General features: G+C 37.5%; 1 protein-coding gene and 1 pseudogene across 4 annotated transcripts in view; one reads left to right on the top strand and one right to left on the bottom strand.

Annotated features, from left to right (window-relative positions):
- Positions 1-19201, bottom strand: part of MAP2K4 (mitogen-activated protein kinase kinase 4) — a 123454-nt gene that overhangs the window by 64008 nt on the left and 40245 nt on the right. The gene's annotated exons all lie outside the window — the stretch shown is intronic.
- LOC115931374 (uncharacterized) lies at positions 2791-2879 on the top strand (annotated as a pseudogene).

The following is a 19201-nucleotide window of genomic DNA, read 5'->3' as shown; positions in this document are numbered from 1 at the left end:
TATTATTTGATACTCTAGCATCCAGAATCACAAGAAGCCCGGAAATCAGTGGCATAAGTGACCATTCAGGTGAAGATGAAGCTGGAACTGATCTTTTAAGATGGAAATCAGGTCTAGGCAAAAATAGGAAACTCTTCTTGGTAATCTTTTTCATGAAGTAGACAGATTAAGCCTGAAAAAAGTTCTAACATGAAGAAGTTCCATGTATAATGATTATTGTTCTATAATCTTTGGCAAGTAAATACTATCTCAATGGCAAAATCACTGGTGAAATATATAGCACCAATGTACCACTGAGGGAAGCTGAAAAAAAGTTAATTAAAATTACTTGTAAATCGGAAGCAAAATTTTTTACAGTGTTCGCTACTTGAAGGGCTGTGACAGACAGGCTCCAGGAAGTCCTCATGATCCCCACCTTCTTAGTGTTCATATTTTTGTGTAGGCATATTTCTTTGGGTGTGAGTGGGACCTGTGACTTGCCTCTAACCAAGAGAATATGGTAAAGATGATATAATATGACTCTCATGACTACATTGCTATATAATACTTATGCTAGCATTCTTGAGAACTGAAATGAAAGATATTTCATTACTATATAGAAATTACAGAATGAAAACAGTTACAGTATTATCTCTATTATTTTAAAGATCAAATTTTAGTATTATGGAATATCTCTACTAATAGTTTAGCTCATTGTAGTTTCTTTTTAAAACTGAATAAGTTGAAAGCGAAGTGATACAGGGTACCTACTTGGGCTAATATCCAAAAACTGAATAAGGTGTCAGATGCACAATTCTGTAAATATACTAAATATACTAAAAGCAAATGAACTATACACTTTAAATGTGTGAACTGCAGAATATGTGAATTACATCTCAGCAAAGCTGCCTAAAAGAGGAGAATGTGATTCCTACCCAGAGTTCCAAGTTTCTCATTTAGAAAGAAAAAGTGCTGTAAAAAACACAGAAAAACATGCCACAGTTATGACATCACCAAGGCATGTTCATACATTCGTCTTTATACTGGGCTAGCGATCTTTCCAGCAAAACTGAGTCCATTTCACAGCAATTGCTTTAACAGTAGGTACAACCACAATGGCTTCCACAGAAGGACTATACACAGATACAGCACTGGACTGACTAGATACAGGAACCTGACCAGAACCTTTCCATTAAACTCTGGAGTCAATCAATTTCTGTCCTAAACTACGTAAGAGGCCTAGGAAAGAAAGAACATAAACAGTAGAAAACACACCCAATGAGAAGACTGGTGAAAAATACAAACCAATAAAGATGTAAAGTTGCCCTTACTTGTTGATAAATATTTGCCTACAATTATACTCTTAAAGAAAAAAAAAGTTCCCTGACTTTTCCTTGGGATATCACTTTCTTCAGAATGGGGACTATATTTTATCAAAAATAATTCCTAGTACAATTGGATTGTTTGTAACACAAAGGAAAAGTGCTTGAGAAGATGGATACCCAATTTCCCACGAAGTGATTATTACACATTGCATGCCCATATCAAAACATCTCACATACTCCATAAATATATACACCATGTACCCCCCAAAATAAAAAATTCCTAAATATCCCTCATCTTTCCCTTCATAATTTTCTGTGCATTATTTTATACAGATCACCCTTACCTGCCTCCAATGAACACTACATAAGGTTCCAACCCCAAGGTTCTCATTACCAACCTGGGAAACTCAGATAACAGCCGCTGTGGCAGTAACTATCAGCTGTCACCCAACATCCACTCTCCTCTTCATCCTCCCTAACAGGATCCTCATTTATGTGGGGCAGCAATGCACCCAGCTAAAAGACTACATTTCCCAACTACTATGAACTGAACTGTGTTTCCTCTCAAAATCCACATGTTAAGGCCCTAACCCCAAATGTGACTGTACTGAAGACAGGGCCTATAAGAAGATAATGAAGGTTCAATGAAGGTTAATGAAGGGTGGGGCCCTAATCCACTGGGATTAGTGTCCTTACAAGAAGAGAGAACACAGAGTTCACTCTCTTCTCATATGCACAAGAGGTCACTTGAGCTCAGAGTGAGAAGTGGCCACCTATGAACCAAGGGAGGACGCCTCAGGTTAAAACCTACCTTGCCAGCACCTTAATCTTGGACTCTCTAGTCTCTAGAATTGTGAGAAATAAATTATGTTGTTTAAGCCACCTAGTGTGTGGTATTTTGCAGCCCGAGCTAAGTCACCAACATTCCTTGCAGTTTAGAGGTGGAAAATAGGAACACAGTACTTAAAAGGAGCCAACTCAGTTGGAAAAAAGACTCTTTTTCTTTTCCTCCAACCTCCTTCTTGTTGCCTGGAATGTAGATAATGACTAGAGCTCCAGCCACCCTCAATGCCCTGCAGAATTGAAATAATGTCCTGAGAATGATGGAGCAGAAAATAGCATTGACTCCAACAACAATGAGGCTACTACACCAACCCTAGCCTGCTTATCTCTGGACTTTTCTATGGAAAAGCGAAATAAACTATCTGGTTTAAGCCACTATTTGTTCCTATCCTTGTTGTTGTTTAGATGCAAACAAACTTAATTTTAATTAATACAGCCCCTAGCATTATTTTATTTCCCAGGGATTCTCAAAGGAGGTAGTGCCCGGACACCTCCAGCATCAGCAGCAGTTTGGTCATCCCAATCACTGGGAAGTGCAAGTAGCATTTAGTGGCTGGGGGCCAATGATGCTAACTGTCTCCAAATCCACGGAGCAGTTCCAGCAACAGGCCGAAAGTATTTCCTTGAATAGAATCTTAACTTTAAGACTATACTTTCAGGGGTCATTTCTATAGTTCATTACTAGAGAAGTTTCTCTGAACATGCAGAGCACCTAAGATGTTTCCGTTCTGAATTCATTCCTGATGTTTGATACCCTGGTTAAAAACAATTCAGTAAAGCATCCTGCCTCAGAATGACTTTCCTATCATCCTTCATGTGTCATTCCAAGGTTTCTTCATAAGTCATTCCAAGTTCTCTAGTCCATACCACAGTACCCTGCAAAAAACACATGAATAAAGCAATACAATTTGATTAAGATACACACACAAAAAATACACACACACACAAAATACAAACACACAAAAAACCCGTAACTCTGGTGTCCCTGATTTCAGTGCCTTACTATTCCACATCTAATAATTCTTGGTTCCCAGAGACTTAACAATTCCACATTCTAGAGAAAACACACGCACATACACCCAGAAAAACTGCCAAAGGTGTTACAGACATTCAAAAGAAGTGAAATATGAATGGTCCTAACTTTTGCAAAACATGCAAGATTACAGATAGAATACTTAATATAGGGCATGAATTCATATAATACAGGCCTTATTAAAAGTACAACTCAATGTACAGAAATTATATTTTGATATCAGAGATTTATCTTGTTAGATTAAAATCTGAAAACTAATTTTTTGAGGCTACATGTTTGCAGTGAAGTCCTTCCCGATTATTAATTTATCTTCTGGATAGAAATGACAAATCTATCTGTTAACTTAATTTAATACTGAATTAACACTACTGTATTTTAGTTGTTGTCCCTTCATTGACCCAGACTAATCTACTAGTCTGAAATTTCTGAAATCCTACAGACTAAACACACACACACACACACACACACACACACACACACACACACAAAGAACTGTGACATAATGTCCCAGAACATTAATCAGACTGGACACTGAGAAAAGCTGTATTTCTATACAATGTCTAATAAAGCTGCCTGGAACTTCATATACAGGCAGGTGGCCTTGTTTTGTAAAGAAACACAGTGGCCAGTCAAGTAGGGTTATTAGGACAGCTCTAGCCACATCCTCCACCTTCACTCCCACCCTCTATTAGATGCAGTGTGTTTGCTGTGCAAATTCAGCAGCAGTACCAGTACTTGAACCTCTTTTTCCAACCAGACACCGAATCTAAAATCCCTCCTAAAGCTACAAAGGTAGAAGATAAAAAGGAAAATGGAAAAATCAATCATAATCCAGAAAAAAACCACTATTAACAATTTAGTACATATTATTTTGTATCTTTCTATACTATGGGAATAGGTTGCAAAAACAGCATATTATACCTACTGCTTATAGATTTCACTTAATATATTTTAACACAGTCATTAAATAATTGGTATCACTACTGGAATGGCTGTGTACCAAGTCTGCACTGATTTAGGAGTACCATCAGCCAAAAGGTGCCCACTGTACCTAGTCAACAGCACCTTTTTCCTCATGCCAATTTGAAAGGTGTTAGGGTTAGATCATTCTTTTCAACTGCTAGAGTTGAACATTCTTAAGCTATCTGGTGAACAAATATGTCTTTTTTGTATTATTATTAACTGCCTGAGATAGCGCCCCTGAGCCTTCCTGGTCCAGGTGTTTGTTTTGTTATCGCTGCTTCTACTAACAAGTTCCTTACCTATTAACACCATCAACCCTTGTCCTGCATTGCAAATATTTTCCCAGTTTGTTGTTTACCTTCCCTTGTGTTTATGAATTTACATTTTAAAAAAATGCAGTAATTTTTAAAAATTCATTCAAATCAATGACTGCCCTCAAATTCTTTTCTTTTGCTGTCATGCAGTATCATTTATATTCACAATTGCATCAAAAGGGATTTCACTCTACCACTGCTTTTCAGGTCCCTAGCTATGTCTTTTCCTCATCTGCCCCTTTTCTATAATCTTGTTGCGTATCCATCCAGTCTGTTCTCTCCTCGAGATTTTTCCAATCCATTTTTATAAACGCCATGACTTCTTTCACTGTATTAACAACGTCAGTCACTATTGTAAGAAACTATTTTGAATCCTGCAAGATATCTTGTTTGGAGATGCTCTTTCTCAAAGTCTTCAAGATATTATTCCCCAGTTCCACAATTCCTGTTTCCATCTCACAGTGAGTGTCAATGTGGCACCTCCACTTGTCCTACTATGAAGTATCAGGAGACAGACTTACCCTCATACCTAAAACAACTGAAAAAAACAGACAGAATACATAGGCAATCTGGAAGACACTGGAAATCATCAGGAAACAAAGGGCAGCAGACACTGAAAGACCGGAAATATGTAAGGTGAGCCCTACAACTGTCCCCAGCTTACTGCTGAAGAGTTCACCAACTGTGATACAGGGAGGGGGGATCCAGGAAGATCCTGGCAGTACCCTTGTGTTGAGGACAAGGATCTGGGAATCTAGGGAGACCAAGGTAGCCAGAGTTCACATGGCAGAGTACAGGATAAGAGACAGCTACACAGAAAGAGAACCCCACCGATATGCAGAGGGCCCTCCTTGATAAGTGGATGATTGTGAGGAACCTATACAAGCCTGAAGAATAAGCCACCTAAAAGGATTAAGAAGGAATGATACCCAGGCTCATACAAGGCAGCTCCTATTCTTAGCCACTGGAGTGGAAAACTTCCTGATTGGAAACCAATAAAGTAGTTAGAAGGATTTTACCTTACTAGTAAGGCAAAATTAGCTCTAGAGTAGTCTCATCTGCGAAAGCTAAAAAGCAAGACCTGAAAGGATCAAACTATCTCCAAGTAACTTAACCAAAGAACAAAACTCAAAAACATTCATGAAAATACAAAAACAGCCATCACACAATAATCTCTGGAATGCAATCTAAAATTACCACAGTATACAAAAAAGCAGAAAAACATGACCCATAGTGAAGAGAAAAACATCAATCAATTGCAACTGACCAGAAATGACAAAAATACTAGAATAAAGACAATGAAACATTTACCATGTTCCATATATTAAAAAAACGAAAGGATGGATAGAATATGTTAAATATAGACGCGGAAGACAGAAAAAATAACCAAATCAAATGTCTAAACACAAAAACTACAACGAGAGGCCAGGCACAGTGGTTCACACCTGTAGTCCCCGCACTTTGGGAGGCCAAGGTGGGCGAATCACGAGGTCGGGAGTTTGAGCTCAGCTTGGCCAACATGGTGAACCCCCGTCTCTACTAAAAATACAAAAATTAGCTGGGCATGGTGGTGGGCACCTGTAATCCCAGCTACTTGGGAGGCTGAGGCAGTAGAATCTCTTCAACCCGGGAGGCAGAGGTTCCCAGTAAGCCGAGATCACGCCACTGCACTCCAGCCCAGGCAACAGTACGAGACTCCATCTCAGGAAAAAAAAAAAAAAAAATCTACAACGAGAAGGAAGAAATTCTGGGAATGATAGATACGTTAACTTGACTATGGTGATGGCATCACAGATGTACACATATGTCAAAACCTAGCAAATTATACGCTTTAAATATGTACAGTTTATTCTATGCCAATTATACCTCAATAAAACTGCTGAGAGAAGGAGAGAAAGAAAAAGAAGATTATCCTTGGGCTGCACTCTACTTGTCTGATACAGATTTGCCCATTACATGCCTATGGTTCAAAGGCAGATTTGAGATATCTAAGGCTTAGTATATTACGAATCAGAGCATTCACTGCTCCCATGGTAAATTCTCCTCTTTCCAATTTTCTTGGTCTCTAACACTGTATTCTGGACTGATAACAGCAATATAAAAATACAATCCTAAGTCTATACTGGGCAGCACTATACTGTTACTACAATCCTTCTCTACTTCCACCTAGTACACTTCACTCATAATGACACTTCCCAGATAAAATTCATCAGCATCCTCCCTCTTCCCATCTCTCCCCAGTTTTTTTCTGGTAGTTACCAGTGTGGGCAGGAGAAGAAATGAACATGAAAAGGGATGAAGTCTCTGCTATAAAAGAATCCCTGGGTAAAAATTTTCCTTATTCTGGCTGTGTTACTATTAGTATCCATTATCAGATCCTATACGGAGTTAAGTCATCTTAATTTTCAGTGTTTCATATTTTCATCTTTGTTTCTTAATAAATATTTTAGCAGGACACTGCTACTTATATATCATTTTGTACTACAAACCTCAGATTGCTTTTACAAAGTCAGAAATTTAGTTCTTAAAGCAAATTAAAAACCAAGAGTCTCAACTACTTTTCATTTGTGATCTGTTAGCTAATTCTTAATACTATGTGAGTTGTGTTTTGAACACCTACTTATTAAACACCCTCAAGCTTACTTTTATTATTTTTGAGACACTTATTTAAACATGTCGATGAGAAAAGGAAAACAATTTTATAGAAATAAATTTTATGTATAGACACATTTAGGAACACGTGTATTTTACATAACACAAGGACCTGAAATCTAGGGTATTCATGAGTACCTTATACTGCTTAAATTTTAGCCTGTACATGTGAACTATGATCAACCAGCTCAATTTAATCCCAATCTATGCTTTATACCTGATTTTATTCTAGTTCCTTACGATATTCTTATCATATACTCATGACACTAACAGAAAAATTAAAAGTTAAAGTCTAATTGTAGTTCGATTCAAGGGAATTTGTATCTTTCTATGAAGGTATTTAGGCATACAATTCAAATGTTTTGTTAAAGGAAGAAAATAAGAAAACTTTCACTCCCATGGCTTCCTATTTGATATTCAGAATATACATGGTCACAGACTAACAGAATTTGATTAGAAAGAAAACGCAGACTTCACTCTTGTCCTTCTAAGAAACTTCCTGAAAATACTGTATTGGGCTTCGTGTTCCTCCTCCTGTGCCCATAAATGTTGAAATCAAGATACACCTAGTCTGTTCCAAACTCCTGATCTACAGTCCTAGTAACACTTTCAAAAAAGTATATTAGGCTAGTTTGGAACTGCTTACTTACTCTTAGTGAACCCTAATTTGGATTAACCATTTCTATTTAATTCTTCTATGATCATCTCCATGAAGTCTGTATCAGAAGCTTCATTTCTAAGTGCGCAGGTGAGAATATAGGCAATATAAGGTGGCTTTTCTCTGCAGCTCCAGCGTCTACATTGGAATCCTTTGCCTACTATTTGATTCTTCACCATGTGAATTCATCACTTTTTAAACATTTCAGAATATACCCAAATACGGTAAATGAGACTTCCAGGGAATGCAAATAGATACCTACCACTGTTATTATGGTTTACAAATATGCCCATATGAGAAGAGGAAAATGTCACAGACCTTCTCTCCTGCCTAGGCCAATAGTTTGTATACTCCCACAATGACAAAAAGGCTCTCAACAAAAGCCAAGTCTCAGGTTCACTGGTCTATACATTGGTGTGTACCTTCTACGCTGCCACTCCTCTACTTGCTTATTAAGTCTACTTCTTTTGAATCATATATATATATTTCCCAGTGCCGTAATTTAGCCATGAGCCATCCCTCAAAACTGTGATTTTTGTTTTTGTGCCAACTATTTTTCATTAAAATTTCAAATTCATTTTGTTGTTTTTTTGGAGGTGGGAGTTAGGGTGAGAAAAATATGAAGAGACAAGAAGAGAACGATATGAAGCATCAAGCACTGGTCTTCATCCGTCTCCAGTAAATATTTTAGTACTCTTTCTCCTATGAATTTTCTAGTACTCCCTTTACTGCTTATGTTTGTGTCACAAAGGCTATCTTCTATGATTCAACTATGCCTCTATCACCTTGCCTTTGAAATGTGAGTTTAATATCTTCTCCAGCAGGTCAAAGGAAACACTAAGAACTGGCTATCCTTAATATACAATGTGATTTAAGAAACCAAAACCCAGTTCTTCAATACCATCTGTAGTAGGGTGAACTATACACCACCCACCACACAAAAAAAACATAGGTCCATCCAGAATCTCAGAAAGTAACCTATGTTTACGGATGAAATTAAAGATCTCAAAAAAGAGATTCTGGATTAGGTGGGCACTAAATAAAATAACTATCCTTATAAGAGACCAAACAAAGAAAAGGAGAAGATAGAGATGCACAAGACAGACACAGGGAAGAAGGCGATAGAGATTACAGTTATGCTGCCACAAGCCAAGGAAGAGCAGCAGTACCAGAAGCTGACAGAAAGGAAGGATCCTCCCCCAGAACCTTCGGGAGAAGCATGGCCCTGCCAACACCTTCAGATTTCTGGCCTCTAGAACTGTGAGAGAATAAATTTCTGTTGTTTTAAGCCACCAAGTTTGTGGTAATCTCACAGAAGCCTTGAAAAATCCAGTACACCATCTAAATCACGAGTCACAACCTTTTTCTGTAAAGAACCAGATAGCAAATATTTTAGGCTTTGCAAGCCACTAGTCTCCTGCAACTATGCAGCCAGATGGGTGTGGCTATGTTCCAATAAAACTTTACTTACAAAAATAAGCAAACAGGACGGATTTGGCTCATGAGCTGTAGTTTGCTGACTACATGATATAAATGATACCAAATGGTATCCAGCAACCTAACTTGCATCTATCATGCAAATAATCTAAATCATATTTTATATATCCTTTTTCTCTTTTATATTTATAATTATGCTCTATATGATAAGCACCTTCAATTATCTGCCCAAATCCTATAGTTCTGTTTCCAGAATTTAATCTCAAGATACATTTCAGAATTTTTCTTGAAAATGGCCCACCAATCAACAGAGAGTGGAATTAGGGGCAGAAACCCTTCTAGGATTCTCTCATCACTTAGGTAAGTACGCTAAGATGGCAGCAAACCTCCTTGTTTAATATCTTGGACATCTCTCATATCTACCTATCTTTCAGCAAGTAATAGCTAATTATCTTAACAGATTTCTTTTTCCTGCACATGAGAACTTGATTTCTCAAACTTGACAATGTCTACTATTTTCCTTCAATAAATAAATAAATATCTTCTTGTGCCTAGAACCACTATCTGTAAGAACCTTTTATTATTTAATTAGTTTGAAGTATGTTCTCTCCTCTTATTTCACTATCACATTCTTCTACCTCGATCATCTGATCTTGACTTCTTCCCAATGCTATCAAATATACCTTCTTTCCCAAATCACTTCTTCCTTCTTTTTCCTAAGCAACTTTGACTGTATCAAGCCAGCATATACTAAAATGCCCCAAGCTGTTTTACTGTCTCCTCAGCGCATATATATATATATATATATATATATACATATATATATATACACATATATATATATATACACATATATATATATATATACACACACATATATATATATATATACACATATATATATATATATATACACATATATATATATATATACACATATATATATATATACACACATATATATATATATATATATATATATATACACATATATATATATATATATATATATATATATATATATATATATATACACACATATATATATATGACTAATCTTCCTTAGACAGGAAAATAAAGGTAAGACATACCCTGCACATCACTGCAACTGTTCTTCTGTGTCCGTACTGTTACGATCTCTAGATGAATACTGCTTTATGCATCCTTCTGCAATGCAGCTCTGTTAATTCCGGAAATTTCCACAGTAAACTCGGTCTGTCAGTTACCATGGAAACTGCCTGCTTCCTGACACTACTAACAAATGAGTATCTTTGCTGTGATCTAAGATGAGGCAAAAGGAAAAACTGAAAAACGAAATGTCCAGAAGAATGGCTCAAACATTCTAAATAGAAAATTTCAAATTCTGATACTCATATTTAGTGAACAGAATGTATTAGACAAATTAGATAAGTCTGCAGTATTCTGAAGTAGTACTGATTTATGAAATACAAAGAAATGTTTTATCACCACAGAAAAGAGTAACATTAAAGAGGACAAGACAAACATTCACGTTTGCATCATGTTGCTATTGACTGTTTCCTAAGAGCTGATCCTGTGTCAGTTGTACTCAAAGTTTACCCTTAGAACAGTTTTTCTGGGCTATGCTTCTTCAAGAAAAAGTAAGGAAAACTGCCCTAAATCTACAGGTTACATGTTTTCATGAGATCCTTTCCCTGTTTAGGCCCCAATTTCCAGTGGCAGCTAAAACCTCTTCCCAAGTAAGTAAGAAATTAAGAGTAGTTTAAAGTGTATCTCAGGAGTTTTTGCCAACAAGGTAGCTTTACTAGCATTCTCAGAACATTAGACATAGCCAACCACAATTCCTTCCCAACTGCACTTCGAAACAATGCTAGATTTCTATAACATCACACACTACCAGTTTGCTTCCTAATTATCAAGCATCTTTTAATTTTTGCCTGTCCCTCCTCTTCCATCCAACCTCTAAATGTTAGATTTTCTTGGGGCTCAGCCCTGGACACAATTTTCTCATCAAAATACATTCTCACTCTCTTCCTAGGCAACCCTTTCATCTATATGGCAGCAATTTTCAACTTTTTATCTCCAATCTACAACTTCACCTCTGGCACCAGACTCACATTTTCAACACCAGAGTATGTGATATATGCACATAAGCACAGAAACACATGTATACATATACATACATATACACACACGCTATATATATATATATATATATATAAAATATATATGTATGTTTTGATATCCCCAATAAAATGTCACAGGTCCCTCAAACTTAATATATCTAAAACTTGATCTTGCCCTATGACCCCCATTTACAGATGCTCCATACCCAGTAGTCTCCATCACAGTAATCGCAACTAAACCCATTAATTCAAGCCAGAATTCTACAAGTCACTATGAACACCTTCCTCCTTGTCATCATCTACATTCAAATTATCACCAATATTTATTAATTACTTCCAAAATTTCTTTACAGTCTCTCTACATTTACTGTCATCAATTTAATATTATTAAAGTCATAATAGGTGACTATTATGCTTTACCTATATTACCATAGTTTTATCAGGTCTCCCTAACTATATTCTTACCTCCTTTCAATACACAGTCCACATGGCAGCCAGAATAATTACTTTAGACTGTAAATAATCAGTTTAAATTGTAAATCACTCACCTACTTATAACTTTTCCATAACTCCCCACTGCACTTTGGATGTCATCCAGCTCTTTATCTACAAGGCCCTACATTATGTGGCCCATCTCTCCATACCTAACTGTCTCTACACCCTTAATCTAAATTTGTTTTTCCTTTCTCATTCAGTCACCGTCCATGTGAACTGCCATTCCTTCCATTCCATGACAAGCTGAATATTTCCCACCTTGATAATTTCAAATACATGCGATTCCTTCCACTTGGAACACTCATCAATCCCTCCCCCAAATCTAGTAAAACTCACTCAAGTTTAGAAGCCTTCATTGACTCCATTTTCACCACCCTCCTTCTAAATCAGGCCCATATTTCATTTTCTCATAGCACCTGGTTCTCTTCCTTTAATAGCAAGTAGGTGATTATAATTTTATACACACACACGTCTGTGTCTGCCTCTAAATCTCAAGCTTCATGAAGTAACAATCACATCTCTTTTTTCAACATGAAATACCTATGCCCACACCATAGTAACTAGCAGATGGCAGACATTCAACAAGCATTTGCTAAATGTATGACAGAACACGTACTGGATTGCTTTGGTTTCTGGCAACTATGACTTGCTCCCAAAGCTCTGATGTTCTCCCTGGACTCTATGAGATATCCCTACAGCCATTCCCCAAATTCCCCTTTTCTGGCATCCATTCAAACCCCAAGGAATACACCTCTTATATCTGACTTCTGCAGCTCCTCAGTCAGGAAAAAGGTTCATCTGTGTAAACCTGCAGTGCCCGCTGTACCAGTGGTTCTAAGAAGAAGCAAATTTGCACTCCAAGGTTCATTTGGTAACGTCTGGAGACTTTTTGGCTGTCACAGCTAGTAGGGGGGCAGGTGTTACTGACATCTAGTGGGACGCCACTAAACATTCTACCATGCACAGGACGACGGCCTCCCACAACAAAGAATTTTCCAATCTAGTATCTCAACAGTAACAAGGCTGAGAAGACACAGCTACTTCCAGTCTCTCCTATGACAAGAAAAGGACTGAAAATTACCAATCTATGAAGAATTAAACATTGGTTAATTTTTAAAAGTACATTTCACCAGCACAAAGTTGTTCTCTAAAACATTGTTTTTAATTAAACAATGAAAATAATCTAAATAGCTATCAATAAGGAACTAGTTAAATATATAATACACCTACACAATGTAATGAATACTATATAACTAAGAATAGGTATGTGGGTGGGGCACAGTGGCTCACCCCTGTAATCCCAGCACTTTGGGAGGCCGAGGTGGGTGGATCACTTGAGGCAAGGAGTTCAAGACCAGCCTGGCCAACATGGTGAAACCCCATCTCTACCCAAAAATACAAAAATCAGCCATGTGTGGTAGTGCATGCCTAAAACCCAGCTTCTTGGGAGGCTGAGGCACAAGAATCAGTTGAACCTGGGAGGTGGAGGCTGCGGTGAGCTGAGATTGCACTACAGCACTCCAGCCTGGGCAAGAGTGAGAAAATCTCAAAATACAAAGAAGAAGAAGAGGAGGAGGAGGAAAAGGGTATGTGTTAATTCAGAAATATTTTCAAGATGTACTAAGTTACTAAGTGAATAAAAAATCAAGCTACAAAAAAGTGCAGAAAAAAACTGCTATTGTGTGTAAATATTCTTTAAGGATCTATATAAATTATGTATTCTGACATATAATAAGCTTTTCTGCAAGGCATTTTACATTTAACAGGGTTATCTTTGGAGATAAATATTAAGGGCATGAAGCTGATTTTTTGTTTTATAACTTTCTGCACCAACTGAATTCTCTTACCAGAAGCCGGTACTACTGATTTTTTAAAGGGTAACATGAACTACCTGGATGATAAGATAATGGGCCATTTTGGCTTTCTTCTTTATACTTTCTCTGTATTAAAAAAAGAAAGAAAGAAGGAAGGAAACAATAGTAAATGTTATTTTTAAAGCACACTAAAAACACGTCCCCTCAACTTTTTAGGGGACTCTAGCTACTTAGGGGTACACTATACCTGATGTGGTGCAACAGATACTCTAGAATAATCCTCAAAAGAAACTTGATAACTTTCTTAAAAATTTCACTCTAGGGTTCTTTCAAACATCATGAAAGGGGAAACCACATGGGCAGAAATAAAATTTATCACAGTATTGTTCCACAGGCATAAAAGCTGAATTCAATAAAAACACAGTGTTCATATATTTATCAAGTCATCTAAATTGTCGAAATACATAGGTGCGTTGAGAACAAGGACAGAAAACCACAAATACTGCTCAGTGAGAGTAAAAAAATCTATCACTATAATTTTTATTGTTACTGGCCAGGCACAGCGGCTCAAGCCTGTAATCCCAGACTGTGGGAGGCGAGTCAGACAGATCACCTGAGGTCAAGAGTTCGAGACAAGCCTGGCCAACATGGCGAAACCCCATCTCTACTAAAAATACAAAAATTAGGCCAGGCGCAGTGGCTCATGCTTGCAATCCCAGCACTGTGGGAGGCTGAGGCGGGCAGATCACCTGAGGTCAAGAGTTCAAGACCAGCCTGGCCAACATGGTGAAACCTTGTCTCTACTAAAAATACAAAAAACTAGCCAGGCATGGTGGTGTAGGCCTGTAATCCCAGCTACTCTGGAGGCTGAGGCAGGAGAATCACTTCAACCCAGTAGGTGGAGGTTGCAGTGAGCCGAGATCGCACCATTGCACTCCAGCCTGGATGACAGAGCAAGACTCCGTCTCAAAAAAAAAAACAAAACAAACACCAATAATAATAATAATAATAATAATAATAATATATGTATATATATAATTGTTATTGTTCTGGATTGCTTTTAAAATTGAGGCATCATTTACATATAGTGAGATGCACAAATCATAAGCATATGTGGCTCAATGAGTTTTGACAAATGCAGACACCTTTCTATTTCACAAAATACAGCAAGATATAGAGCATTCCATCACCTCAGAAAATTCCCTGGTTCCCTGGTGCCATTCTCGTCAATCTCCTCCAGAGGCAAGCATTGATCTGATTTCAATCACCACAGATCTGTTCTGCCTACTCTAGATTTCATAGAGATAGAATCAGTATGTTCTCTTTTGTGTCTAGCTTCTTCTGCTCAGCATTTTCAGAGATCCATCAATATGGTTGCAGGTATCAGTATTTTCTCCACTTTATTGAGGAAGAGTATTTTGTTAAATAATATACCATAATTTGTTTCTTCATTCTTCCATTATTGAACACTCTGGGTTCTTTCTAATTTGGCGGCTATTCTGAATAAACTTTCTATGAACATTCACTTACAAATCTTTCTGAGAGTATTTTCATCTTAAGCAAATAACAAAAGGTAGGACTGCTGGGTCAGGGGCAGGTGCTTGTTTCATTTTATTAAAAACCTAGCAGAGTTTTCTAACGTGGTTGTACCATTTTCTGCTTCCTCAACAATATAGGAGAATTCTGCTTACACCACATATTTGCCAAGATATTGCCTGGTCTTTCAAATTCTAGCCCTTCGGGTGGAAGTGTAGTGGTATCACCTTTTTGTTTTAGTCTGCATTTCTCTTATTACTAATGTTCTTATGGCTGTTTCTCATATACTTATCATCCATTCCAATGCCTTCTTTGTGAAGTGTCTATCAGAGTCTTTAAACCATTTTTCAAATTGGGTTCTTTGGGCTGGCCCAGCGGCTCAATGCCTGTAATACTAGCACTCTGGGAGGCCAAGGCAGGGGGATCACTTAAGAAGAGTTCAAAACGAGCCTGTGCAACATAGCAAGATCCTACCTCTACAAAAAATTTTTTTAAATGAGTCGGGTGTGATGTAATGTGCCTGTAGTCCCAGGTACTCTGGAGGCTAAGCTATGATGCACTCCAGCTTTGGTGACAGAGTGAGATTTTGTCTCAAAAACAAAAAAGTAAACTGGGTTGTTTTGAGTTTTAGTTTATTATATATACAAAAGTCCTTGTCAGATATATATATACATTGTGAATGTTTTCTTCTAGTCTCTTTCTCTCTCTCTCTCTCTCCCCCCCTTCCCCTCTCCTCCTCTCTGCTTTCCTCCCCGCCCCCCGCCCCCTGACAGAATTTTGCTCTTGTCACCCAAGCTAGAGTGCAGTGTTATGATCTCTACTCACTGCAACCTCCGCCTTCCAGATTCAAGCAATTCTCTCGCCTCAGCCTCCCAAGTAGCTGGGGTTACAGCCATGCGACACCACGTCCAGCTAATTTTGTATTTTTAGTAGAGATGGAGTTTTACCATTTTGGTCAGGCTGGTCTTGAACTCCTGACCTCAAGTGACCCGCCTGCCTCGGCCTCCCAAAGTGCTAGGATTACAGGCATGAGCCACTGCGCCTGGCCTTGCCTGTTTATTTTCTTAAAAAACTTCTGATGAGCAGAAATTTTTAATTTTGATAAAATCCAATTTATTATTTTTTAGTGGTTTCTTTGTCCTATCAAAGAAATTTTTGCCTATGCCAGATAACAAATATATTTTGGATGTTTTCTTTCAGAAGCTTTATAGAGTTTTTGCTTTTACTTTTAGGTCAATGATCCATCTTGAGGTAATTTTTGCATATGGTATGAAGTAGAAATTAAAATTTATCCTTTCAAACCTTTTTCCAGTTTGTTACATCACTATGAAAAGCCTATTTTTTTTCCCACTGAATATTATAAGCACCATAGTCAAAAATAAATTGACTATACATGTGTGTTTGTCTACTGGACTTTCTATTATATTCCATTGATCTATTTGTTTATCGTTAATATCCTTCCACCAAGCCTTAATTACTGTAGCTTGCAGGTTGTACTTGTAGGCTGACTGTGTTACACATAACCTTGAAATCAGGTCGTTTTAAGTCCCCCAACTTACTGTTTTACAAATTGTTTTTAGTTAGGTCCTTTGCATTTTCATACATATTTTAGAATCAAAATGTCACATTACACATATTTTAAAAGTCTGATGGGATTTCACTGAATCAATATAGCAATGTCAGAAGAACACACATCCCAGATGAATAAAATAATAATAAATTGTCTTTCCTAGAATGAAAGAGTGGTTTCTAGATTGAAAGAGTCCACTGAGAGCAAACTACAAGGAAAAAGTAAGGTAAGGGGAGGAGGGAAAGGAGAGAGAAGACTGGGAAAAGGGAAGAGGGGAGGTGGGGGGGAAGAATGCAAACACAGCAAGATTTCAGAACCTGGGGAAAAAGAAAAATCCCCACAATAAATCACAAAAGAAAAAAGAGATCACATACAAAGGTTCAGGAATCAAAGTCACATCTAACCTTTTAAAGTAACCACGGAAAATAGAAAACATTGTCGAAATACAAACACAGTTCTGGAGAAAAATTTCTACCCCAGAATTCTATACCCAATAAAACTGTTAATCTATTATGAGGGTTATTTATTTAAAGACATTTTCAAGGCCAGGCAGTGGTTCATGCCTGTAATTCCAGCACTCTGGGAGGCCGAGGCAGGAAGATAGCTTGAGTTCGAGACCATCCTGGGCAACATAGCAAGACCCTGTCCTCTACAAAATAATTTAAAAATGAGCCAGGCATGGTGGCACATGCCTGTAGTGCCAGCTACTCAGAAGGCTAAGGTAGGAGAATCACTTGAGTCCAGTTGTTCAAGACTGCAGCGAGCTATGATAGCACCATTTACTCCAGCCAGGGCAACAGAGCAAGATCCTGTCTGAAAAAAGACAAAGGCATATTCAGGCATACAAACACCCAAAAAGCTTGAGAAATAATTAAAAACTACTAAGAAAGAATTCTTATCTCAGGAAGACTTAGAATATATACTCTACCAAAATGAGAGTGGGAAAGTGAAAAATAAAAAAAGACGAAATCCCGGAAACAGAGAATCAGAATCAGGCATTCACAAAACAATGGCAACAGCCCCGTGAAGCAGGCCTCAAGTGCAACCACTCCAGATTAAAGCAAGAGTATGGATGGATAGCTAACTCAAAAAAAGAAAAAAAGGTGGGGCAGAGGGGGAGAACTGAGTGATCAACTGATGTATTTAACTATGTTGAGAGAAGATTCACAGTGAACCATATATGAGGCAGTTATTAACTCTGGGGAAAACAAATTTGCTCAAGAACAATAATATAATCATACTGTTACTCAGTTGTAGATAATTTAAAAAAAAACCACACCGAAAAAAGTTACCTTCATATAGCAAATTTCCTTAATAATAGATAAAAGTTTCCAGAAACATACATACTACAAAGGTAAAAGGCCTTATAATATTCTGATTGAAATCAGAACTCAAAAACATAACTGCCTGATTAGAAACGGTTGGAAAACTCATCAATAGCTAAGAAGTCAGATGTATCTTCAAGGAGCAGCACTTAGAAGTACTGTGGGTTAAAAAACCAGGGCTATCTTCTAATGTCTGCCTCGGTCTCTGATTCAAGAAAAAAGATGATTTATAACACCAAAAGCACACAACTCAACAGCACGTATCATTAATCTATGCAAATACATATTCCAGAATTAGCATCCACCACCTCAGCTGTAAACATCCAGCTTGAAAGGAATGTGAATCTCAAGGGGGTAGGGGCCCACAAAGAGAATCAGTTCTACCACTCCTATTACCACTGCCACCTCTGTCGAGAATCACTTCTCCAGTGAATTGCTGACTTATGGAAGTGTACCACAGCCTCAGGTACACTGAGGTGGAATGTGGGACTAAAGATAAGATTGAATATCCCTAAACTGTAACATTAAGAAGTACAATGATCTAAGCTTTAAAGATTATCCCAAACACAGCATCATTATTTACTAGAGCCAAAAGGTAGAAACAACCCAAATGTCCAACAATAGATGAATGGCTAAACAAAATGCTGCATACACATAACAATAAAATAATATTTATTCACCCTTAAAAAGAAGGGTGGAGAAAGATACATTCTACAACATGAATGAACCTTGAAGACATTATTTTGAATGAGATAAGCTAGACACAAAATAAATATTGTTATGATTCCACTTATGAGAGGTACCTAAAAAGTAGTTAGATTCACAGAGACAGAAAGTAGAATGGTGGGCGCCAGGGCTAGAAGGAAGGGAGAATAAGGACTTATTGCTTAATGGGTACAGAAGTTCGATCTGAGAAGATGAAAAAGTTCTAGAGATGGATGATGGTGACAAATGTACAACAATGTGAACATAATTAATCCCAACGAACTGTATACTTAAAATGGTTAAGATAAAAATTTTTACGTTATGTATATTTACTACAGTAAGAAAAAAGATTTGCAGCAGTAGCACCAAACCAGCCACACACACACACGCACACGCACACACACACACACCCCATAGTATTTAACACATTTGAGATTAAACATCATA

The sequence above is a fragment of the Gorilla gorilla genome, chromosome 19 (assembly GCF_029281585.2).
Source record: "Gorilla gorilla gorilla isolate KB3781 chromosome 19, NHGRI_mGorGor1-v2.1_pri, whole genome shotgun sequence".
NCBI lineage: Eukaryota > Metazoa > Chordata > Mammalia > Primates > Hominidae > Gorilla > Gorilla gorilla.
This window is presented reverse-complemented; position numbering and strand designations above follow the sequence as displayed.